Source organism: Podarcis erhardii (assembly GCF_964252035.2).
Source record: "Podarcis erhardii genome assembly, chromosome: 7".
NCBI lineage: Eukaryota > Metazoa > Chordata > Lepidosauria > Squamata > Lacertidae > Podarcis > Podarcis erhardii.
The window spans coordinates 45,815,632-45,841,925 of record NC_138511.1 but is presented as its reverse complement, the minus strand read 5'-3'; the positions used below and the strand labels follow the sequence as shown (position 1 = coordinate 45,841,925).

Below are 26,294 nucleotides of genomic sequence, written 5' to 3'. Positions count from 1 at the left end.
CCACTGTAAATGCTCTTCTGCCCCTTCCCCTAAACACAATGCAGCCTCCGAGGTTGAAAAATCATGTGGAATCTCAGTGTGGAAGGAGAGAGGGTTTTAATCCTTTCTCCTTGCACCTGCGAATGCACCTGCTACAAGGAGCAAAATCATCTGGAGGGGGGTATTCTCAGTGCAGGAAATGGTGCAAAGGGGAAAGGAGAAAGAAGCCCCTTTCCTTTCATACCAAGCTTTGATTTCATATTATAGCCTTGGCAGCTCCTGTGTGTTTGTATATTTTAAAGACAGTCAAAAAATGCATAATGTTTAAGAACTGCCCTGAGAATCTCAGCTTCCACATTTTAAAGCAAAGGCAAGGACCCAGTTCTTATGACTGCAAAGAAAGGCTGGGTAAAATGTATGGGAAATGCCACATGAAATTACACAACCATAACTGAACAGCAACAGAAGAATAGGATAGGATTTCTGGTGATTGGGGGGCTGAGCTTCGGAGCCCTGCATAGCTAAAGCATAATAAGTTATGCTAAATACATGCAAATGTGCTTGAGCTGCATAAATTATACACAACACAGAATCTGGCCAATTCCAATGTAAACTGTATTTGTTATGCAGAAAACATATTTCCCTTTGATAGGGAAAAGGCAGCCAACATAACTAGTGTTTGCCTCAAGGAAGGCAGAAAAATCCATGCAAGACCGAGACTCCAAAGGCTCAGAACATAGCAGCCTCTGCTTCCAGCTTTTAATGCTCTCTGTACCAAATTCACTTACCATCAGCACCTCTTATGACTTCCAAGAATGCCCTAAGCACTCCACAGGGAAGAATAATCATGAGGTTGTAAAGGCCATGGATAAAAGTAAATAAATGGCTGTTCAAGGCCCTCCTCCTATTAACCACTGGGTCCCCACAAGTCCCACAAATAACATGAGAAAGCAGGCCTATTAGATTACATATTAATAATAACATTTACAGCCTAAACAGGAAAACTATTTTTTATACTGTTTAGATAGATAAAATGCAACAGGAACACACAATCAAACCATAGCACAACACAGCAACAGGAAATAGCTTTTAATAACCTCCTGCCTCTTCTGGACAACAGATGTCCAAACTGCAAACTCAGAAGGAAGTCACATGGCCTAGGAAAGATGTCATGGAACAAAACACAAGGGGGGGGCAGTATATATTGCAAAAGTTCCCAAAGATGCTGGAGAGAACTGAGGTTCAGTTTCTCCGGAAATTATTTACAGCACATTTCCACACATGTGAGAAGCCAGAAAAGAAACAAGGGGAAAGAAGCAGGCTCCCTGGGATTGGAATCAGTTACCCATGGGTCCACCTTTCTACAGATTGCCCCTTTCTGTGTGAAGTCCTTGCCGTAGCAAGCAGTAGCAGCCTGGTCCCAAGAGGCGGGCAAAGTTTGCCTCACCAGACATCAAAAGGAGATTGAGACTATCCAGCAACAGCTACTGCTTGTGAAAACAACAGACGAAAAGGCAACCCACCTCGGAGGTGCAACAACCTACACTTGAGGGAAGAAACAAGGAGAAAAGTGACCACAGAGTATTCCTAGGACCCAGCCAGTTTCCAGACTAGCCTATAACACTGCCTGGCATACAGCAGAAGTCAACAATCTCCTTCTACTATAACACATCTTAGAGCTAAAGAGGCCATCTCAATCCTGTAGAAGCTGAATAGGGAATGAGGCCACAGGGAACTCAGCAGGGTAGACCTCTGAATAAATATGCTTAGAAATGGTAGAGCTGGAAGAGACTTTGGAGGTCATTTATCAACCCCCCTGCTCAGTGCAGGATATAACTACAGCATCCCTGACAGAACTGTGTTGCATTAACTCCAGCACTTATATTTGAACTTGTGAGCAGGGTTAGTTCATCAGCATTATCATTTAAAGATAGTCCCCAGCAATGTGAATATTAAAGTAAAAAAACCCGAGTAATCATGCACTATCCTGGTCCTGGGGTTTTGTTTTTTCCCCAGAATTTAACTGTGCACATACTTCGTCCAGAGACTGCCGTTTTTACTAAAGAGAAGCTTAGCATCTGGGTTCTCCTCCAGAGGGCTGGGAATTGGATATGCATGACACAAGTAAATATGATGCCATTTTAAGTGTATTTTGTGAAAACAGCTCAGCTGTTCTGTTTGCTCTCATTGTAGCTTGGCTCTCTGTATTTCCTTATGCTTCTTATCCAGTTCTACTTTCAGAAAGGCATTCACTTGAGTTAAGAAAATACAAATTAACAGCAGCCAAGTGATAGCTTCATTCTCAGATTTCTGCCCACAATCTGTCCCCCAGTCTTTTCTCTCTGCTCCACATTGCTTTACATCGGGATGGGGAACCCCAGGTCCATGGACCAAATGCAATCCCCTGAGACTCTTCCCCAGGCCACGCCTTATCCCAAGGGTAGCCCTGCTCTGTGTACTCCTCAACTGCTTTTGTCAGGCTGGAAAATGTCATTGAACTGCAATAATGCCTCTTACTTGCCTGGACAGAAGATAAAAAGATGTGGATGGTGGGAGTTTGTAGAAGCTTCTGGCTTTGGTGTGGCTGCAATGTACTCTACTGTACAAAAGTTAAGAGTCACATCCTTTGCTCCGCCCACTTTTGCATCTGGCCCTGGCCCTGCCCACCACTGACACATGGCCCTTGGTCTGGAAAAGGTTTCCCACCCCTGGCTGCATCAACCGTATCTCAATACGCAGCACTACAATTTGTATGCCTCAGTGATGGAGAGGCTCACAGGCTTCTTGAGGAAATGAAACAGAAAGGAATTCCCTTTCCCTGCTTGATCCCAGTGATTCTCATAAAACTTCCAGATATCAAGTCTCACTAACCTATTTGGATATGATTAAGTACAGAATACACACTTGCATTAGCATCTGCTGAGAAACAAGATTAACTTTAGATCTAAACTTCAGCCTTTGGTGATGCTTTAACAGGAGAGACACAACCCAAGCCTAAGGATCCAGAAACTGAAAAACACTCTGGATCCCTTGGGCACTCCTCAAAGGCAGGCACAGCTGAGAATTCACTAAGATCTAAAGTGCAAAAGCACAAGCACCATCTAGGAAACAGCAAACTGGTTCCTAGGCTGCTCTAAAATATTCAACCCGCAGGACCAAATTCCTCTTGTCATTTACAAAGCTGTTATATAAATGGCACAAGGACACAGCAGAGAGAGAAAAACACCATTCCAGATAAAGTGCTACTCATTTCACAGTGCTGGCCTTAACTTTGGCACCCTTGTCAAAACTATTTAAAAGGGCCTCACACTTGGCCAAAAGCCCACTGGAATATTCAGGCTGGTGGCACGACTGTGTTTGACCCTTTTCCTAGTCCGTTCTCACCTTCCCATAGTATCAGATCTCTCTCACAGCAGTCCTAAGAAGCACCACATATGCCAAGTAGCTCTGAGAACAACAGAAAGGCCATTCCATCTACTGCAGCAGCAAGAATAATACTGCTCCCACTACGAAGCACTGCTCCAGGCAGCCACTACTTAGTGCAGAATTCCCCAAACTGGTGGCCTTCAGTGCTGTGAGACCACGGCCCTCATCATCTTTAGCAATTTGCTACATTGGCTGGTGCTCATGGGAGCTGGAGCCCAACAACACCTGGAAGATAATAGGCTGGGAATATGGTCAGCCCTGCCAGTTCAGGTTCATCATGCCCCAGGCAAAGCAACACCCATTGCAATTGGGAAACACGAGGCTTATCAAATTTGTTTGCTCAATGCATCCAATACGGCGCTAAAACAGAAACCCTATGCCTTTTCATCTTTTTGGAGATACAAGTAGAAAGATCATTAGAAATATGAGGCAGGTTAATATCAGCCTATTTCTATATAGCACAGGGAGCACTATGTTCAGTTCAAGGTGCCACATTTTAAGACACATTTTGATGAACAGGTGCATGTCCAGAGGAGGAGGAGGATCACAGATCCTCCAAGTGTCCCTATTTTCCAGGGATGTCCCTGATATAGAGAAGCCGTCCCAATTTCTGATTTGATCCCAGAATATTCCACTTTTCCTTAAGATGTCCCTATTTTCATTGGAGAAATGTTGGAGGGAATGGAGTTATCTGACCTCTGAGCCATCTGAAGGCAATCCTGTATAGGGAAGGGTTTATTTAATGTTTAATTTTGTTTTTATATATGTTGGAAGCTGCCCAGCATGGCTGGGGCAACCCAGTAATATGTGTGGGGTATAAATAGTAAAATTATCATTATGGAATGGGATGTCCCTACCTATTTTCATCGGAGAAATGTGATCAGCCTTTGTGATCAGGATGGCAAGGGATCTGGAAACCAAGTCCTAAAAGAAATGGTTGAAAGAGCTAGGTATGTTTCGCCTGTGCAAGAGAAGATTAAGAGAAGATATTATATCTATATGCAAATATTTGAAGGGCTATTATGCAGAAGACACTGCTCCAGAGGGAAGGGCTAAAACCAATGGGTGGAAATGGAAGGGAAGCAGATTTCAGCTAAAGATCAGGGGAAACATCCTAATGGTAAGAGCTGTTCCTCAGTGGGACAGACTTCCTCAGGTGGTGGTGGGCTCTCCTTTGTGGCGGGTTTACTTAAGCAAAGGCTAAACAGCCACCTATTATGGATGCTGTAGCTGCATCCTGAACTGAGGAAGGGATTCAACGAGATCTTTTTCAGTTCTATGATTCTGCACATGCAAAAACTGAGGCATCTTCCTCTAGACCAGTGTTTCCCAACCTTTTTTGGGCAAAGGCACACTTGTTTCATGAAAAAAATCTCGAGGCACACCACCATTAGAAAATGTTTAAAAAATTAACTCTGTGCCTATATTGACTATATATAAAGTAACTCTCTTTAATAGCCATCAAATAAACACAAAGAAAGTACCGTATTTTTCGCCCCATAGGACGCACTTTTTCCCCTCCAAAAATAAAGCGGAAATGTGTGTGCGTCCTATGGGGCGAATGCAGGCTTTCGCTGAAGCCTGGAGAGCAAGAGGCATCGGTGCGCACTGACCCCTCTTGCTCTCCAGGCTTCAGGAAGCTGTCCGCAAGCCTTGCGCGCCCGGCAGGAGCTCCCGCCCAGCGCGCAAGGCTTGGGGCGGCAGCCTGTTGCCCGAAGCACAGGGAGCCCTCCGGAGGGCTCCCCGTGCTTCGGGCGAGTGTCTGCAAGCCTTGCGCGCCCGGCAGGAGCTCCCGCCCAGCGCGCAAGGCTTGGGGCGGCAGCCTGTTGCCCGAAGCACAGGGAGCCCTCCGGAGGGCTCCCCGTGCTTCGGGCGAGTGTCTGCAAGCCTTGCGCGCCCGGCAGGAGCTCCCGCCCAGCGCGCAAGGCTTGGGGCGGCAGCCTGTTGCCCGAAGCACAGGGAGCCCTCCGGAGGGCTCCCCGTGCTTCGGGCGAGTGTCTGCAAGCCTTGCGCGCCCGGCAGGAGCTCCCGCCAGGCGCGCAAGGCTTGGGGCGGCAGCCTGTTGCCCGAAGCACGCGGAGCCCTCCGGAGGGTGCCCCGTGCTTCGGCGAGTGTCTGCAAGCCTTGCGCGCCCGGCAGGAGCTCCCGCCAGGCGCGCAAGGCTTGGGGCGGCAGCCTGTTGCCCGAAGCACGGGGAGCCCTCCGGAGGGCTCCCCGTGCTTCGGGCGAGTGTCTGCAAGCCTTGCGCGCCCGTCAGGAGCTCCCGCTGGGCGCGCAAGGCTTGGGGCGGCAGCCTGTTGCCCGAAGCACAGGGAGCCCTCCGGAGGGCTCCCCGTGCTTTGGGCGAGTGTCTGCAAGCCTTGAGCGCCCGGCAGGAGCTCCCGCTGGGCGCGCGAGGCTTGGGGCGGCGGCACGGGGCGGCCGGCCGAAGCGAGCGGCGATGGGATTTGGGAGGGAGCTCGCTCGCCGACCCGCGTGTGCTCGCCGCCGCCCCGCCTCTCGCCGCCGGACTCGCCCGCCTCCCTCCCACGGCACACCAGGCAACGTCTTGCGGCACACTAGTGTGCCGCGGAACACCGGTTGGGAAACACTGCTCTAGACCACACCTAAAAGGACAAAACATTCTTTTATTATTATTAATCCCCAAAATTGGGAGTTCAAGAGCTGAAGGACACTTGGCAGAAACTGACGTCTGCATTCAAAACAATTTAATCAGTTTTTAAGAGGTTGGCCTTGAAGCCAGAAACATGAAGATCACATACTGCAAACCCACCTGGTCAAACAATTGAGAGCCTCCATATTCAGAAGCAGTCCTTCCAAGTTATAACCCAGATTATACATTAGTGAGCCACATGCAACAAATAGATTTAGCTATCAAAAGTTGTCAGCAACAAATGAACAAATTCAGTACATATATCAAGATGGCCAAGTTGAGGAGGGTACCCTAAAGTCCTCAGCCACCATGTTGAAAGTGAAAGATAACATTTCAACCATGGTACTGTTAAGCTTATTATTCTTACGGGATTTATTCAGGAAGGTCACTGGGGGCTTATTTGTGTTTTGTAGCATTTGCATTATTTGCAAATAATGCAGTTGAGCACACTATTTAAGTACTCCAAAAGTCACAACCCACTACTTTTGCATCATATCTCTAGGGAGACAACCAGCACCCCAAGATGCTTACAGAGTCCAAACTAAGCTCATTGTCTCACCTTTTTCAGTCTGACAAAAAGTCACTTCCAGACAACCTGTTTATTGAGCATTCAAATGCTTTGTTTGCATGAAGTTAGTGGGGCTATTTACTGAACATTCATTCCTAGTTGACTGTGGCGTTGTTACCCCAGACTTTCCAGTTTATTTTCCTCTCCTTACTGTGAAAAATTCAGACTTTATTTAAAAAAGTGGGCTCGTTACACAACAGCACCTAATCCATTTTCATTGTGCAACCTGAATTTGTTGGGAAGCAGTTGTATCCCACTTGCAAAATGAAAATAGTGACAGTGCTTGCAAACTGAAGTCATCTCTCCACACAGACACTTGGGTTACATCATCCTTAGCTAGGGTGCAGGGAGAGGTATATTTTCTTTTGCCAAAAGAACCCTCCAACTATTTCCTAGTCATTATGGGCCAGCTATTCAGAGCAATCAGCCAATTACCCTAACAAAAGGAAGACACTAAGCATCTCTGCTGGGATAGTTAAGCTAGCCCCCAGGTCTTCTATCCAACCCAGAGAGTTGCCTGTACTGTACAAGATAAACCCTTCTAGCTCATATGCCCAAATAAACAGGGTATAAGACCTGAGAGATGCAGGGTTAACTTCCAACTCAGTCAGGAAGCTGACCTTGGCCCAATTTCTTTTAGCCTAGCCTACCTCACAGGGTAGGGGGGGTGCAGAAGAGAAGAACCATATGTGCAGCCCTGAGGTCTTTGGAGGAAAGGCACAATCAAAATGTAATAAACATATAAGATTTCCCATGATCTATGGGTGTTGTTCAGGACTAGAGGCCACATCTTGATAAAATAATTTAACAAATTTTAATGTGGGTTGTTAAACCTGAGATTAGACTAACTTTAATGCTGTTTATGGAATATTACCACTCCCCTTCTCTCTCCTCATTTTCTTTCTCTCTTTTCTTTTCTTGCTTTTATCTTTGCTCTTTCTTTTTATTGTTGATGTTGTTATTATTGCTTTTTGTGCATTAGAAAATGGAAATAAAAACAATTACAAAATATACCCCAGATTAGACTGAGGAAGAGGTAGGAGCAGTTGCACCATTCTGAAGCGTTTGCATAAGGACCACAGCATCCACTTCTGGGAGCGCCTTTGCCAATCTCAGAGATAATGGCCACTTCCTCTCCAGAAAAGAGAAGTGAATTGTGGTATATGGCTTCTCTGTTCACAGTCCTTCTTAGTAGGAAATGAATACTGATTTGAACGTGCATGGACAATAAAAAGGTACGATAATTTCTCATAAACCATTATCACATCTTCCCCTTGAATTAGCACCATGTAACAATTGTCCTTCACTACAATATACTCCTGAAAGTGTGAAAAAGTTAAATTAGATGTGTGGATTAGTATCTTTTGGTGGGGAGAGGGGCTGACGAACCATTCCCCTTTCCACCAATACAAAACTCCCCCTGCCCATGCAGCAGCTTTTCTTCTCATGGAAAAAAAAGATGTAAGAACCATGCATCTTTTCCCCAAATGGGTGTGGGTGGAGGCACTTTTGAGCAGAAAATTGCAGGAAGCTAGAGCTGCCCCTCCCACAAGCCGCTTCCCTCCATATGTAGGAAGAAAAAGACAGTATCCCCATATTTCCAAAGGGGGGGGGGAGCAGGCCAGGGGAGGGATCCATTCCAAGTGGCAGGAGAAGAATTAAGCCCTCTCCACTTGGGGGGGGGGGACACCCTTTGCCTCTCAGTTGCATCCAAGGCTGTTTTTCTTATAATTTTCAAACAAGTTTCTTCAAGTTATCTCTCAGAGTTTTCCCTTCCAAAGGTAACCTCTGAAACGGGCTCCCCATTTAACTGTCACTGTTTCTGTTTCTTAAATAAGGTTCTCAATTATACATTAAAGAACCATCAGAGGCAAAGTCCACCTTTAGGCTCTATTTGGCAGCTCCTACCTGATCTCTCTTGCTTGCAACATCCCAACACCAGCAGAGACAGAGACTCAGCCTTGGTATCAAAGTTACTCCCTGAGCTTCCAGGCCTGGGAGGGCAAGTGGCAGGGAGCAGAAAGCTTTCATCTGAAAATTACACCCTGCTAACCTCCTCGGGAGAATGTTCAGGCTGTGAAACCCACACTGCAAATTACACAAATAATGCAACAAGCTGAGAAGCGGGCAGGCGGCAGGCAAATCACAGCCAACTGGCAACCAGACAGCGCACTGGGGAACTGGAAATTTAATCAAGCATTTGCAGAGAATGGCTACTCAGCCATGAAATGGAAAACGAAGATTACCTGGTATTACCAACGTGGCTACTGCCCACAGCAGAGCAACCAGAAGAAACAATGCAAGGGGGGAAATAGATCCAAGTTCCAGCAATTTGCGAGTTCTTTAAGCCTGTGCATCTCACTTCTCCCAGAACTGCATGGAAACCCACTCACTAGCCATCCTCAGCCACAACCCCAGATCATCAAATCCTGTTACTTTCTTTTGCAACCACTGCTCCCAAGCTTTCTCTGAAACTTTTGCCACTACCGCAGTCTCCTGCCACCTTCTTCCACTTCTCAGCATAGCTGGAAGAGGAAATGCATGAATGCTCCACAACAGCATCAATCTGAATTGGAGGGTTTTCAGCGCAATCCTAACCGTGGTCTGCTCAGAAGTAAATCCTGTTGAATTCAGTAGGGTTTACAACCCCAAGTAAAGGGATTAGGATTGCAGCCATCCTAGGGCTTAGCTCAGCAACACATGATTCAAACAAAAACATGCAGCACCTGATCATAGGCAGAGTGCTGCTCACAGTGGTTCAACAGTAACATGTATAGATATAAACACACACTGAGATTGTCTCTCCTTATGGAATCAATAACTGCCTCCATTGAACTTCAGAGGCAAAAAGTTTTTTCTAACTCACAGGTGGTAGAGGGGCAGGGAAGGAATGGCTGCCCCTGCAGCTACAAGACGCATCCTACTCAGCACTCAAATGAGTGTCCAAAATCCTGATCTGGAAACTGTACCATGCTCTCCTCCCACTACCATCACATGCTCTGAAAGATTCCAGGAAAGGGAATACTTGGAGTAGGAGGAAGAGAGAGGTTCCCATATTATAGTACTGTATTCCACTAACACTAAGCAAAATAAAAATAAGCCATTAAAGAAATTAAACAAGGTTGTGAGTGTCCAGGACATCCATTCTAGGAAATTCAAGATTAAGAGCTCGCTGAACCATTGCCATTCCCAAGTTAGGAAGTGACTGGCTCAAGCTGCCTATAGCATTCTTACTCATCAAGGGGGTCTGATGAAAAAAAGAGGGTTCAGAGCGGGAAGAGTCTGGGATGGACTTCGGGAATATTAGCCTCAGGCCTTTTATAGTCTCACAAAGGGGAACATCTTACAGACACTATGCAGAGCTTCTCATCCTCCAAAATGTGGCAAACCTGTGCTTCTGCCTTTATGGGGGCCTCGTGCTCATTCTGCTAAACAGTGGCCCCAAAGTCCCATGCTGATGGCACCTTGGGCCCTGGAAAGACTCCCCCGTTTGTTTTCCTCCGATGGGGAGCCCAGAAAGTGAGTTGGGAGACAGATCTCAAAGCATACACAGGAGGCACACCATCCCGAAGTATCTCCGAGTCTGGAGGAAGAAGAGTGAGAGGTAGAGAGAGCTCCAGCCTTTCTCCATGTAGGGACAACTTATCAAGAAAAGGGGGAAAGATCCAGGGGCGGAGGAGCTTATATTTTCCCCAGCAAAGGACGACGGAGCGTCCCCAACCCCACACCCTCCCAAACCATGTAGGAAAAGAGCCAGGAGGAGGAAGAAGCAGCAGGGACCCCGTCTCGCCCACTCTTCCTCAGGGTGCCCCGTGCGCCCAAGACTGCCTCAAAAAGCCAACCTTTAGCAGAAAGGGAGGGGGCCATCCAGCGCGCCCTCCCCCAGCGCCTCGCACTTACATGGCTGCTAGTTGAGTCCCCGTCGTCGGTCATCCGCCCCGTCCGTATCCGGACGCCGCTCCGCAGCTTGCCTGGCCAGCCAGCCACCCGAGGCGCACGGCAACAAGACGGGGAGGAGCCGGCGCGGGACGAAGCGTCGGGCCGAGCGCGGGGAGGCGGGGCGCAGCGTCTCCCAACCGGGAAAGCGGGAGGAACAAGAGGAGGAGGAGAGAGAGAGAGAGAGAACTTCGCTTGGAGGGCGGCGTTTCCCTCGCTATAACGCCGAGCGGGGAACTCGGCGGCGCCGGAGCCACCCGACCCGCACTTCCCCTTACAGTCATCAATCCTCCTTCCAGACGTTACGCCCGTAGGGGGCGGGGACGTGCCTGTTGAGCATTTTCCTCCCCCCACCCCCGTGCAGGCATAAGGTCTGCACAGGGGTCATGTAAGTGCTTTCGCGGCAGTACTTGCCACTCGAATATAAAAAGCGCATTTCTTCTCCTTTGCTAGAATTCTGTCCTCTTCCTGCTCGCGTCAACAACATTCACACGTGCACACACTTACGCTTTTAGAGCTAACGCGTCAAAGCATCCATTTGTTTTACTATCCTAAGAAAAAGAGCTGATGGAGCCACCGCGGTGACGTCTCCTTCTGTTGAGACCCCTTTCCATTAGACAGCACGAATGCCTCCTCCTTACAGGTGTCATGTTTTAATTGGAAGTTCACCGGTTGATCTGCTTTGTATTGTTTTTCTTCTGCATATTGTTGACTGCGAGAAGCTTTGAGGTCCATTGCAGAAATGCTGCCATAAAAGCTTCGGCTCAAGAGAGTTAGAAGGGACCAGTGAGGCCACATACTCCACCCCTGCTCAGTGCAGGAGCTGCAATGCAAGATGCAACTACAACATGGTTGACAGTAGGCCACCCAGCCTCCGCTTAAATACCACCAGCTTAGCAGAGCCCACCGTTTTTTGAAGCAGTCCCTTGTACTGCCAGGCAGCTCATACTCTTAAGTTTCTCCCTAATGTTTAGCTGAAATCTGCTTCCCTGCAATTTCTACCCATTAGTTTTAGCCCTGATTTCTGGAGTGACATTCTCAACAGCTTTTCCAATATTTTTGAGAACCGATATGTTATTACAGTATGTAATTATTGATGGACAATATATTTTTAAGCATAGAGATCATACGAATGCTCAAGCCCAGAGGTCGGCAGCCTAAGGCCCACAAGCAGCCTACGGGGGTCGTTTAACCAGTCCACGAGCCACCTCCAAACCGAGCCGCCCGCTTGGCGAGTCCCTGCGCCCTGCACTAAAACCACTCGCTTCCGCAGCGCTGAAAATAGTGTCTGCACATGCGCAGATGCTGAAAATCATGGGCGTGCGCACGCAATCCAGCCCATGGAGTGATCTCCGCTGGAGTGAACCGGCCCAGACGAGATAAACCTTGCTGCCCCCTGCTCAAGCCACTTCATATGGAAAAACATGCAACATGCAATATGTCAAAAATGTTGACAACCGAGGCCAGGACTGAGATTTGGCCCTTACTCTAACTCCCTTAATTTAATTCAGGCACAGGAGACCCCCTTACAGCTGGCAAAAAAATTAATGTTCACATCCGGAATATAATTGCCTTGCAATCCCTGTACCCTGCCAAGCCTGGAAAGTTGTGGCACCTTTGAGGGCCAGAGCTTTACACAGGCTCCTGCTTGTCATGGGTTTTCCCCTATGAGGATAAATACACACCTCTCTCGTCCTTGCTACATGTTTCTATTTACAGAACAAGTCTCCAAGGGCTTGGCTTTGTTGTTCTTGCAGCTCTTTGCTGCTGCAGTTTCCATGCTTCCACCCGCCTCCAACCAGCAGGTCTCCCACACATTGAGGAGGGGAGGAGGAGCTGCTCCCATTGGACAACAGCCCAGTAGGAGCTTGGCTTGATTAGCTGGTTATGGTGTCAGTATTTCATTTTGATTGACGGCAGATGTCCAACATTTGAGCCAAGCTGCAAAGCACGTTGCTACAGCACTGGAGCACAAAGAGAGACATTGTGAGCATCTTGAGTTGATAATTCCTATGAAACTCATGCCCTGGCTATATAGATCAAGAATATGGTCTTTCTTTGGGGTGGGCTGAGAACCCAAGAAAGGCCACCTCGGTCTACACCCACATGTGCTTTCCCATATTAACTCATTGCAAGTCACAGCAAACAAAGAAGATGACCCCCTCAAAGGGCAGCTGAGAGCGGTGGAAAGGGGGATAAACAATAAAATTGCCAATATCAAAATGCCATTATATAAATCTATGGTGGGACCATGCTTTGAATGCCTCCAGAGTCGGAGGCAGCATGCTTCTGAATACCAGTTGCCAATAATCACATATGCAGAGGAACACAGGTATTAATTGTGGACTTCCAATAGGCACTGCTAAAACAAGATGCTGGATTTCTCAGGTCTTTGGCCTAATCCAGCAGGGCCATGACAATTTTTGTCCCAGGCTTTTTAGACTTGTCTACCCATATACTATCTGAAACAAAAGAGGTGCATTGGTTGACAGATGTGATTTTTTTTGCCCCACTATTAAGTGTATTAGGAAGTGTACTTCTGATCTTTTTTTAAAAAAAAAGTCATCTAAACTGGTGGCAATCATCACATTTTGCGGTAGTAAATAAGCAAGCATGCAAGTACAGTACAGTGGTTGAAAGGAATGGCTGCTAATCATGACACCCGTACATTTCTACAGTATCAGACACAGTACGACTCTTGGTACCAGTCACTGGGATCCAGCAGAAGAGGGCACTTCTACTCACATTATTGTGTTTAGGAACTGATTGCTGGACTTTAGTCTGATCTAGCAGGACTCTTACTTTTTTAACACAGTAAGTAAGTAAGTAAGTAAGTAAGTAAGTAAGTAAGTAAGTAGTTTCTAGCCTCTTATTGTGCTTAGTTTTGTTTTCATGCAGGCTGTAGGCTAGCTGGCTGTTACTCCTCTGGGAAAGCAGACATTCCTTCAGCAGGGAGGACTCTTTCTGCCCACACTGTCAAACACATGCTGCTCTTGTTGTGTCCTCTTTGTGTCCTCCAGCTCCTTTATAATCCCCATTCCTGCAATAGGATGAGTCATGTTAGCTTTCTTGCTCTCTGTGGTCATTTTAATGCTCAGTAGGCATCCAGGAGACAGGAGATTTATACATCTATTAAATAAGCTGCCAAGGAGGAAAAAATATAAAACTCACTGCAAAATGCTACATTATTTTAGCATTTCTCATAATTATTGTGTAATTCATGATACTCTGTCACAAGCCTATCAAGGCCGATTCTTCTCGCTCTCAGTGTTTCCATCAACATAGTTTACATACCAATTTAACTTAAATACAACACATGGTCACATTGCATTCAGTTCAGTTAGAATACAAGATAGATAGACGACTATACAGTACATATAATACAAATATTACGCTGCCTGTCTGTGTATTTGAAATTAGTAGGACTGATTCATTCCTGGGGGTGGGGATGTTTAGGACTGGGCTGTAACATTCATCAGTTCCCAGACATAATTGCAAGATCTTGCAAGACCACCTGTGTTTGTTGATAAAATTTCAGCAAAAGGCAAACATGGAAGTTGTCTTAAGAGATTAACTCATATTCTTTCCAACTTATCTGCAAGTGAGGTCAATGCTGTTCCAGAGCATTTCCCTTCAGGTTTACCCAGATTGTTCTTTGGAGTGGAGAGGCTAGGTTTCTTGAATGCAATTTCTTTAGAGGATCTCTCTGAAATCTACAGAATCTAAGATGCTGACAAAAATGCATGACCTAGCTGTATCCCGTGTTCAAGGTGTGGGCCGCATACAGACCATATATTTAAAGCACATTTCCCCCAAAGCATCCTGGGAACTGTAGTGTGTACCCCTCACAACACCCTTAAACCACAGTTCCCAGGATGCTTTGGAGAAACTAATGTGTTAAAGCATGTATTGTTTGCATGCGGCTTTAGTTGCAAGAAGAAGAATCAAGCCCAAAATACTGCATGTTACCAACCCTTGGAAGTCTCACTCATCCTTAAATTGGCGGCTTGAACTTCCTTGGTAAAGCAGGAAGCATACTTTGCACATCAGAGACAATTTCCTTTGCTACTATACTTTGCCACATTGCACTGAAGACAATACCAACAATTATGGTCGGATTACTACAATGTAGTCTTCATTCATCTGAGTTTCTCAAGTTTCCTGTCATCTCAAGCTCTGTCCTGTTACTGTTGGACCACATTCCTAGGTTCTGCCTAAGCATCAGATTTTTGTCTTTTTAAAGAGTTGACTGGCCCATGGCATCCCAGGGCTCTACCTCAGGACACCACTAAATGCTATCCCATGCATCAGGTAGAAGGGCTACTTATCCATAAAAACTAAAAAAAAAAGAAGAAAAAAGAAGACAAAAGACTGCCCGGATTTACATGTGCTGGTTTACATGTATAATTGCAAATTTAGAAATAATTACTAAAATAAATACATCTCACCATAGGAAGGAAGACTGGCCATCTGTCATGGATGCTTTAGCTGAGATTGCTGCATTGCAGGGGGTTGGACTAGATGACCCTTGGGTCCGTTCCAACTCTATGATTCTATAATTCTATGATTCTACCGATCAGAAGATGTGTATGTCTGCTTAGTGTGCTGTCTATGTGTTGTTAATGGGCAGTTTCAAGGCCCCTGTTGTCCAGGATTTTCTTTGCAGTGGACTTGGACTAAACAGCCCTTCAAACTGAGGACTGTTCTCTGTGAAGTTGGAACACATGGCTACCTAAACCTCGGGCTTTCAAATGGCAGAGACCTGTCAGACCTTAACATTGCATTGTGGACATGAGAACTTCACTGCAGTTACTGTAGTCATAGATCCAACCAGCAGCCCCTCCAGATCTACAGAGTGTTTCTAACAGTGCTAAGATTCAGAAGAAGTAGAGAGAAACATGCCCATTTCGGTGAATGAGGGGTTCAGGAGGTTGCCTGTATTGCATGTGTTGGCTAGGTCATTCCTCCAGGAATGTCTCTTCTTTGAACTCCGTTATAAGCACTTGGCAGCTGAGGCATTGGGATTGCAGCTGTTCCCTAGGGCAGAGAGCTTCAGAAGGAGCAAGGACACTGTGCAGAGAAATGTTCCATCAATAAACAAGACTCTGCCAGGAAGTCATGCTAGAACAACACAAGGCCAATTTATCTAGAAAGAAGACGCTGCATCACTGAACATTCAGAGACACACTCACAGGCCTATCTCCTCATCCCCTTTGCTGGCCATAGTTGCTCTCTCTCACCATCTCCCCGCCATGAGTGACAGAAACAGCTGGGCCCACTGGCTCTGCCAGCAGTTGATTAGCCAGCGAGTGTATCACTTTGTGTATTCAGAAGTGCAGCCTTGTGCTTCGGGTGTGGTGCATGTCAGTGTCGCTATCAGGGCAGGACTTTGGGGCAGAATGCAAAAACACAAAGTATGCAAGCTAACGTGGTTTGGTCCAAGTACTGCTGAAATGCTGGCAGGGAGGAGGCAGAAACAGGCCTGCTTTGGCTCACATCACCTGGAGCACTTCAGAGCCCAGCTGGGATGAACTAACTACGTGTGGAATGTGTTATATGCTAGGCCAGGCAGCTTCCAGGAGACAAAACCCAACACATTTTGGTGCCCAGCAGCTTTTGGCATGAGCAATATCGTAGAAGAGAAAACATATGAGATTTATGAAAGCTGGATAACAGCTGGACAGATGGGCAGCTTCCTGTAATAGAAGGAAGCACAGCCAAGAGGAATGAGACTGAGCAACAGGGACAGGAATTGAGGTGATGGGCAAAAACTCGAATGGGAAATTATGCAATACTAAAAAAGAATCACCAAAAGAAGACTGCAGAAGAGGACAGAGATTTGCATAATAGGTACATTTGCTAATTCATATGTATAGACGCCAATTTAGTAATAGTTACTATAATTTAAATAGAAATAAAATACATAATCACCATGGTGGGGAAGACTTTGACCAGGTGATCTGTGTCTGCCCAGACTGCTGTCCAAGTGAAAACTATGGGTAACTTCAAGGCCATCCTGCTCCCTCTTTCTAGGGTTCTTATATTTAAACTGGACTTAGACTGAAGAGCAAGCTTTTGAGTTCTCCAGAACTCACCAAGCTAGGTGGGGGAGAGGAAAATTGACTAATTTAATATTGGAACCATGGAGTCTGTGACTAATAGCAGAGTCCATGGGTGGTATTTAAAGTTAGTGATACTTAGAGTAGACCTACTGAACTCAGTAGACTGAAGTAACTTGTCAATTTATTTCCCTAGGTCTCTCTATCACCTCATGGCTCCCACATCAGGCAATTTCATTCCTTACCCCCATCCAATCTTTGGATTGTTTAGCAAAAACCCCAAAATATCTGCAGAATTCTTTCAGCACCTGCAGACTATTTTTGTAATGTTTTGATTGGTATGTGGATTTTGGAATGAAAATAAATGACTGCCATCATCACATTTTGTTTGTTGAGCTTTAATTGCACAAACCTAAATTTCTGGTATGCACATGAATTGCTCCTGCAAAATATAGTGACAGTCTGGAGGCACCCAAAAACAGTTGAGTGAGTAAAAGCTGCCGCCCTTTCCTGAGGAAGCCACCACCGGGCTGGTCTGTGCAGTGTTATTGCAGCTGCTGCCACCTGGTGCTCAATAACAGTACCACTCAAGATGAAATAGATTTCACAAAACCAACTACAGTGGTACCTCAGGTTAAGTACTTAATTCGTTCCGGAGGTCCGTTCTTAACCTGAAATTGTTCTTAACCTGAAGCACCATTTTAGCTAATGGGGCCTCCTGCTGCCGGAGCCAGATTTCTGTTCTTATCCTGAAGCAAAGTTCTTAACCTGAAGCACTATTTCTGAGTTAGCCGAGTGTGTAACCTGAAGCGTATGTAACTTGAGGTACCACTGTAAGGCAGAAAAAATGGTTTGGGCTGATTTTCCTCTGGGTTTGATCTCACTTGCTTCCCTCACAGAATGCAATTGTTACTGGTAATTTACACCTGTCAGTTCAAGCCACTTTGCACTTGTCTCAGGTATCTTTATTACATTAATCACAGTCCTTCAGTGGAAAAGCATGAACCCACACAATAATACAAGACAAATCACAAACCAAATAAAACAAGGTTATACCTTTTTCACATTTCTGCTCCCAAAGAGATAGTCATGTTAGTCTATTGCAGCCAAAAGAACAAAGAGTTCTTGCTGTGGCACCTTAAAGGCAAAGGCAATTAATTTTTACGCAAGAGTATACAGTTAATAATGCCCATTGCTTTCAATGGGTCTACTCCAAGTATGACTAAGGTTGGATACAACCCAAAGAGACTGAGGCTGCATACATATTACCATTTCCTCTGGCTCTGGTGCACTCCCACTGCTTGTGTCTGAAACCAAGTACTGTACCCAAGATGTTAGCCATAATCCGCATGTATGTAGTAGTTTGAGAAATACTCTCTTTGGATGTATTTCCCCTCAAACCAGTTTCCATCTGATTTGGAAATGCAAGACACAAATAAGTTGAGGTGCATACTATTCAGACAGCTGTACTGCATGCGCGGGTGAAAGTGCATGCACAGATGACAGCTGCCTTGAATAGGAGTATTGGTTTTTTGTTTTGCAGGCACAGGGAAACAAAACAGGTAATGTGCATCAGATGACGACACCCCTACTCTTAAGATGTTTCTACAACTCCTATCTATATAATTACATTGTGAGAATTAGCTGATCTTAGTAAATAACAGGAAGCAAGGACCCCATTGTTTCTCTGCAGCATTGTATGTTTCCTTTCATACATCCAAAGCTGACCACAGTTAGACACATGATATTGGATTAAATGCTCCTTGGTCTGGTGCTACCAGGCTTTTTCCTTGCTTGAATCAAAAATTGGAGAAAACCAAAAGCCCTTTTAGTTTAACTCTCTAGAACAGAGGTAGTCAAAACAGTACTCTCAGAATTTCTGGACTACAATTCCCACCAACCTCAGGGAGCAGAACCAATTATAGAGAATGATGGGAGCTGTAGTCGAAAACATCTGGAAGGCACCACATTGCCTATCCCTGCTCTAGAATATAAGAAACTGCCTTATACGTCAGTCAAGATCAGTATCATCTTCACTTACTATCTGCAGCTCCTGGGGTCTCAGACAAAACTATTTCCTATATCTCACTCGAGATTACAGAGAATAAACTTGGGACTTTCTGCAAGCAAAGGATGTGCTCTACCACAGAGCTACACCCCTTTCTTATAACTATGGCAGAAACAGTGAGCGGTCCACCAGCTCTACAAAAAAGAATTCAGAACATAATGTTCCATCACAAGCAGAGAACAGACTAGCCGTGACAGAAAGATACACATGCAGCAAATAGTTCAAGGTATCTCATGTGAGCAAACAAAGCATCATGCTGAAAGGAAGAACAGAAAGAATCAACAGGTCCCAACACTTAAGGAGAGGAAATTATCAATATGTAGCTCTGAAGTCTTATTGTCAGGCAGAAGTAGTCAGGCTCGTGGGGTGGTGGGGAAATAGCCCAGCTTACCACATACCCCTTTCCACTAGGTCCCATATTCCAGGAGAAAGAAATCTTTACCAACCCCATAGCTGCATTTGTACCTGGAGGTTTTTTTTGGGGGGGGGGGGCTTCCTAGGTCCATATGCCAGTGGTGGGTATGGCCTGAGGCATTCGTGGGTAGAGCAGCTGCAGTGACTCTTACCTTTCTATGATAAAATGCTTCCACACACACCTCTCTCTATCCAGGTACACTTGATGTATTATCACAGGACACCTTCAGGTAAAAGGACCCAAGGAGGATGCAGAGAAGGGCTAGAAAGGTGTATGGCCTGGGGAGATTTCCAAGACTCTTCCAGGTAGCCTGAGATTCCCCATCCTTGCCCTATTCCTTCCTATTTGCTTCTTCAAAATTCTCCCCCTCCTCACTCCATCCACCCCAGCCTGCTTATAAACCACCTGGAAGAGTCTGGAAGCTCAACTGCAGGCTATTCAAACTGATTGCTAGTCAGGTTACTCACAAGTAAGCAGCTAGCCTAACAGTTTTTAAGTGTTGTTTTAATGGTTGCTATTCTTGTGCTTCTCTAGACACAGATGATTATGAAGAATATGAAGAAGAAATAAACATAACAAACCCATCCAAGCTAAGAATAAAATTGCTTCCTTATTCCAAAATATATGTATCTCCCCAAACATATTTTATTTATGTATTTAGTCCATTTCAATTCAATGCCAACCTACATCCTTAGATTCCTGTCAGTTTACAAATTGCCATTTTATTGCCAGTTTACAGTGCCACATTCACATGCAAGAGGAAAGGAATTCCATAGCTAAATTCCCACTGCAGAAAAAGCCCTATTCAAGGTCACCACCACACAGAGAGCAACACTAAATGGACAACAAAAGCCTTGCCTGAAGGCCTTGAGGCATGGGCAGGTTGATATAAGAATATGCCCATCCTATGTGCTAAAAGATAGCTGCATCTCCCCTGCATATTGTTGGCTATTTTAAGACTTTGTAATTGGCATCATTGGCTGCAAGAAGACAATCCGTTTTCGCCCAAAGATAGCTGGTTGCACTAAGCTATTCAGGCACAGTTTGTTTTTCCAAGAGGAGGCAACAGGAAAGTATCCAGGACATGGGGTGGGGTGGTGATGGAGCAGGAGCCAAAAAGAGATATTTTGGTTATGGAAGAGGGTAAGAACAACATGCAAGCAGGAGGAACTGCCACCTCATTGATCAAATAGGTGGCCAGCATAAAGGAGGGAGTAATTAGTTTCACTGCCTTTTGCTTGTTAACTAGAGCCTTTGCTCTAGACCAGGCATGTCCCAACTTCCAAGAGACTGCAATCTACTCCGATTGGATTGACCAAAGTTGTTGAGCTTTTTTTGGGGGGGGGGGAGCAGGATAATGCGATCAACCAAGATCAACCAGGGACGCCCCACGACTGACCAGAGTAGATTGCGACCGACCTGTTGGACATGCCTGCTCTAGACCAAAACCTTGTGGTGTAGACAGAGCTACATTAGTCCCCAGTTTGAGGCTGCACATACACCATCATTACCACAAAGAATCCTGGGAACTGTAGTTTGTGAAGTGTGATGGGAACTATAGCTCTGATAGTGTAATCTACAGTTCCCAGGATTCTTTGGAAAGAAAGACCCCTAGCTGCCTTTCTGTGTAGGAACTATAATACAGGGGAGCTACATCCTGGATTGTGAGGAAGAGAATAGGTTTCTTCTTTCCCCCTTTCCTTCTTCCTAGAAGGAAAGGCTTTTTTAGCTTCATGGCATATATCCTCTAACTTGATCTTCCCTCTGGGAACTGGGCATGCTCAGTGGCCACGCAATGCTAGCTGTCAGTGTAATGGTGGGAAGATGCAGAATGGAGAGGGAAAGGGAGTGGCATGTGCAAAAGACAAGCACTCAGTCCTGCAATGTACATTCCACTTACTATAAGCCATTAGTGGCTTTTGCAGACCAATTCCCTCCTTTTGTTTTCCCCCACAACCTCCAATTTCATCCTCCCCACTCAACTGACATGTCAGCATTTGTATGTTTCATTGTAGCTTGGCAGTCCCTTGAGTATGTAAGAAATGACTACCATACATGTGAGTGGCCCTGTTTTGCTTCAGATTGGTGGGAGTGGACACTTTAGCACCAGGGTTTGCTATCATCATAATCTTGCTATTGGTATTTGCTTTCATCTCCCATTTGCAAGTGCTGTTCCTCCTTTTAATTTGGCAGTTGTTGTTTTTTAACCAGCCTGCCTTTATGGTTGTTTCATTAAAAAAAATTGTGCTGTGTACATATTTCATTTCACTGCACATATTTATACATTTTTTTGGTCAATCTGCTTCATGTTTCATTTGATAAAAGATGGGAAATAAACAAGTAGATAGCTAGTTATTATTAGCTGGGATTTTGCTGTGGGTGGCTCAAGGCGCCTGAGCCCTGGATAGTTTGCAATGAGCCCCAAACTTTGGTAATAGGAGGCTGGGCATACTGCAAAGTGCAGTGCTGGTGAGACCCCAGTCACCAAAGACATTTATACATGTACATTAGCATATGCCGATTTGTGCCATGGGTCTGTAGCCCAGCTCCTGCTAAGCACTGGCGGAGGAAGAGGAGTGTGGGGGAAGCGCACTGCCCCCGGCAGCATGATCCCAGTGGGGGGCCATCGCAACTGCCCCCCCCCGCGCTGGGTGCCACGCCCCCGCAGGCCGGGTGCCACACCCCCAGGATGCACATCACACCCCTGCAGGCGGCGCACCATGCCCCCGGGACGCGTGCCAGCCCCGCCCCCACCTGCTCTCTCCCCCCCCCCCCCGGTGCCGGAGCATGAAGCTCCACCACTGCTGCTAAGTAACTTGCACTGCCCCTGTTATTAATTAATTTATTATCATTTATTTATTGCATTTCTGTATCCCACTTTTCCTCCAAGGAGCTCAGGGAGACAGACATGGTTCTCCTTCTCACCTTTTTATCCTCACAACAAACCTGTGGAGGTTAGGCTGGGAGTGAGGGATTGGCCAAAGGTCACCCAGTAAGCTTCATGGCTAAGTGGGGATTTGAACCCTGGTCTCCCAGGTCTTATTCCAACACACAAACAGCTACAATGCCTTTCTACATTAAATTAAGATTAATTTGAGTCAGGTCTCATGAGATATTAGCCAGATGAGTGCCAAGGTTCAGGCTTGTAAGTTGGGGGTTGCCATAGTGTTGTACAGTACATAGCTGCCCATGTGCCTACAGAGGACTTCCTGGCTTTCCTCCTCCCTGCTGAAATGAGGCTTGAGATAAACATTCTGTTGTAGCCTATATAGTAAGTTACAGTGTTCTTGGTTGCCATGTGTGTGTGTGTTTGCAAATTGTGCCCGTGGACCCAATAAGGCTGCTAACCCTCCTCACAAATTAAGAACCAGGCAACTCTGATCATGTACAATGTTTCTTTCCCTCAGTGCGCTTTTTTCAGGGCTTGGGTTTCACACAAGAGCACAACCCTGAAAAAAGCACATCTTTGGGGGCCACAATCTCACGTGGGTCACATGACTTGCACAGAAGGACGTTCCCGGAAGAAACACATCTTGGTTTTTCGCCTCAGCGTGTTAGAAGGTATGCATTTCGTAAGGTCACAGGTTCCCCAACCCCTGCTCTACACGTTTAGGATTATCATTCAAAAATTTTCATATAATCAAGGCCAGTAGGAGCACGAGCATCTATCTTGTTAGAAACTAGTAATTGCTTATTCATTTGGATTTTATTTTTTAACCTAATCCAGTCCCCAGAGCTGCAGGCAGATAACAATATATTAAAAACACACATACAGCACCCTTTTCAATAGGAATGGAAACAGGCCAAACATATCTAGAGTCAATCAAAAGCACAACTGCGCGACATACTTTTGGAGAAGAAGCAATGGCATATCAAGCTGCAATTTGAGGGCATGGTGTATCTCAACCCTCACAGGATCAATCCCCCTTGGGCAAAATGTTCTCTTAAACCAACAGAACAAGTAGCCCATCATATTAGGCTAATGGATTGAGATTTATTCTGTTTTCATGTTGACACAGGATGTACCACTGCATGAACTCTTAACAACCAAACCCTCCCTGAATGCCTGGCTATGTATCTGTTATTCTTTCTAGTGTGTTTGAAATTATGCGCATGTAGGGAAAGCAAGTGAAGTGGGAATGTCTATCTCACTTTTCCTCTGCGCAACTGGGCAGTGTAGAGTTAACTTTTGGGAGAGCAAGGAATTTGTTTTTTTGCTGAGGCACTTCCTCTCAGCTAACAATAATAAAAAACCCAGAAGGAGGGATACACGTGGGATCTGTGCAGCAGATAGAGGCCGGGTGACCCAGTCCAGGCCAAGAGGAAGCCTCCTGCATTATCTGCTGTTCCCATTTGGTCTCCTTGGCAAACTCTCAATCTGCAGCGGCTGCAGAAATCAAGATGTGCTTCCTTCCAAACAAGGCCAACACTCCCCAAGGCTTGTATCTGCCATGGCAACCATCCCCCCCCCCGACACACACACATGCAATGCTATACTGGAGGCCAGATGGACACAAGTTCACACACGCTTGTATTCAATTCACAGAAAAGCCGTTTCTAAAGTGATACTCATCCCTGCAACTGGGGTGGTCCAGACAACAGAACTTGACTGGATGGAGCAGGGTTCAAGAGCCCCATGTGTTCATGCCCAGGAGCATCCATGGCAATCAAGTGTTCTCTCATATGCCCTAACATTTGACAAAGGAAAAAATGGGCACTGGTTTTATGTAATTAGGGAAGGCCAGCATGGGTTCTTACATGAAGGATAGTCAGAAGTTTCAGGTGAAGCTCCAAAATAAAACAGCAGAAAATAATTTTGAGGTGCTGAATTTGGTGTCTTTTCCGGGGGGTGGTGGTGGAGTTTGTTACAGTTCACAGATTTGTGATGCAATTAACAAACCGGTCTATAGGACTGCTGTCATGACCCACCAAAGCATTATTAAACATATTCACAGGAATACATACTTTTCACAACCCATAATATTAAATTCCCCACATCAATTAGTTCCTTTTGACAAAGACAATACACCCCGCTTCCCCAAATGCCACAATGATCAGAATTCCTCACAAATTGGTACACACTGGGAAAGTTGTGAAGTCAAGCTCCCAAACGTCAAACCGCAAGATAACCACAACGGTTATGAGAGAGATATATGCCACAGTAAAAATCAAAAAGTAAAAAATATACACCAACCACCCGTACAGATGAAAAATAAATAAGTACTTTATGTCCTTTAAGGAAAAATAAACTATGTCCTTTCAATAAACATCACTCTCATATATGTACATGAAGAAAATGCCCCTTAGATAGCAACATTATGTACCCCAAACTATGGCGTTAGATTTAGGACGGGTTAAAAAATCTGTTCCACAATTGTTCCAGAGCAATTCTGTTGTACTTCACACTGTGCTCTTTAAGCTTCACTCCTATGGATACCGAGATGAAGATCCATTTGGGTGGCCCATGCCCCTGTGGTATAGGACCTATTCTTTAGCATTCCCCCTTTTAGTGACATTTAATGACTGAGGGATGGCACCTTCAAATCACGTACTCACCAATCCCAGAGGTTCAACCCAGAGGCTAGAAATCTAGTTTAATCCTGAGCTCAGTCAGACCTTGATCAGCTGCCTTGTCTGGCCATCCGGAGCTCTTCCCTGGGCTGGGTGTGTTAGCTAAGAATTCCCTTCCCCTGATTAAGCTGGGCAGGCTCAAAGAGTTTCCTTGCTCTCTGCATACTTATGACCTGCCTCTCACTTGATGCTCCACCTCCCACATAGCGGCTTCGGCTTTGACCCTGTTAATATCAAAGGGACATTTCCTGTCAGGACTGCGTAGAGTATGCCACATTTTTAAAAATCCTTTTTTGTTCTCCCACATAAGCACATGTCCGCTCCTAATACTTTGTTTCAGATTGCCCACTGCCAAGCACATCACACGTACAGGAGCACCCATCAAGCCATAGTTTGTATGCCAGTGGCATACAAGTTAAGTTTGCTACATGTAAAGGCAATGAAACATTGATAAGGAAAAAAAAGAATTGCAGAGCGGATGTGATATGCCTTCTCCTGGAGTCACTCGAAGGACATAACCTCCAAGCTGTGTTCGGAGAGAGCTGGTTCATCAAGGAGCCACAATATAGTTGACTGTGGCAGCCATGTTTGCTGTTCACATGTTCTGTACTCTCTCCTTCCTGCTACCATGGTCAGGGCGGAGCAAGGTGGGTGCAGTGGATGTGGTTTGCCCCAGGCGTCACCTCTGAGGGGAGGTGACAAAATGCTGTGCAGCACTCAACGTCTGCGAGAGACACTGTGCCTTTGGTGTGCGCAGGCCTCTGGCTCCCCCCTAAATATGAAATAAAGTCAAACCATTTTTGCAGGCAAAAAACAAAAATCAATGTGGGAAGGGGTGACAAGAAATTTTCCGCACCAGGTACCACCTGACCTTGCTACACCACTGACCACAGTTACATCCTTGCTCACTGGTATGTGGCTGGGAGAATACTGCCTGAAGTGATTGGACACAAGGAGGAAAGGCAAAGATAAGGACTCAGCTCATGCCATCCCAGTACCTTTTTTGATCTGACAGTTAAAACTGCCTCATCTCTCCCACCCCCATACACACACACTTATATGTACATGTACATACAGGCACATTTTAAAACAAAGTTAGCTTGGTCCAAAATGTTGCAGTAGACACAGGCCCAGGTCAGAGCTTTGTGAGTGTCATCTGAGGGAACTGAAAGAAGGGAGGCAAGAATCAAAAGACAACATGGCTGTTGTGCCACTTCTGGTAGCAGAAAAATGGCCTCCTTGTCTGGTCCAGCAGAAAAGCTATGTTGTTGTTGTTGTTGTTGTTGCTGCTGTTGTTGTTCCTATATTAGAAATATAGATGAAGAAGGGCTGTTAATCCTTTAAAAAGCTGTATAGTATTATAGTACCCAAAAGGAAACAGTCAAGAGATGCCAGGGCATAGGAAAAGACTAGTAATTTCAGGTTTTCCCAGGGCAATGGACATCTCTGCTCCCATTAAATTATCTGATACGGTCTCAAATGCAATAGCATAAGAACTACTGTTACTCACAATGGTGTCATCAGGGCAGAAATCTTGGAGGCAGAAGTCGAGCTCTCCGATCAGAAAAATTAGGCCCCCAAACACAGCAGGGCTTCATTTTGAAATGAAGTAACACACG

At 45.7% G+C, this 26,294-nt stretch overlaps 1 protein-coding gene across 2 annotated transcripts in view; it reads right to left on the bottom strand.

Annotated features, from left to right (window-relative positions):
- RIPOR1 (RHO family interacting cell polarization regulator 1) overlaps nt 1–24,802 on the bottom strand; it is a 105,804-nt gene extending 81,002 nt beyond the window's left edge. Inside the window, exon 1 of one of the 2 annotated variants that reach the window (XM_081871799.1) lies at nt 24,661–24,802. The gene's annotated coding sequence lies outside the window, so the exon portion shown is untranslated. Of the gene's footprint in view, nt 1–10,526; nt 10,681–24,660 lie in introns of those variants that run through there. The other variant, XM_081871798.1, reaches the window with a different exon arrangement.
- Nucleotides 24,803–26,294: the final 1,492 nt, after the last annotated feature.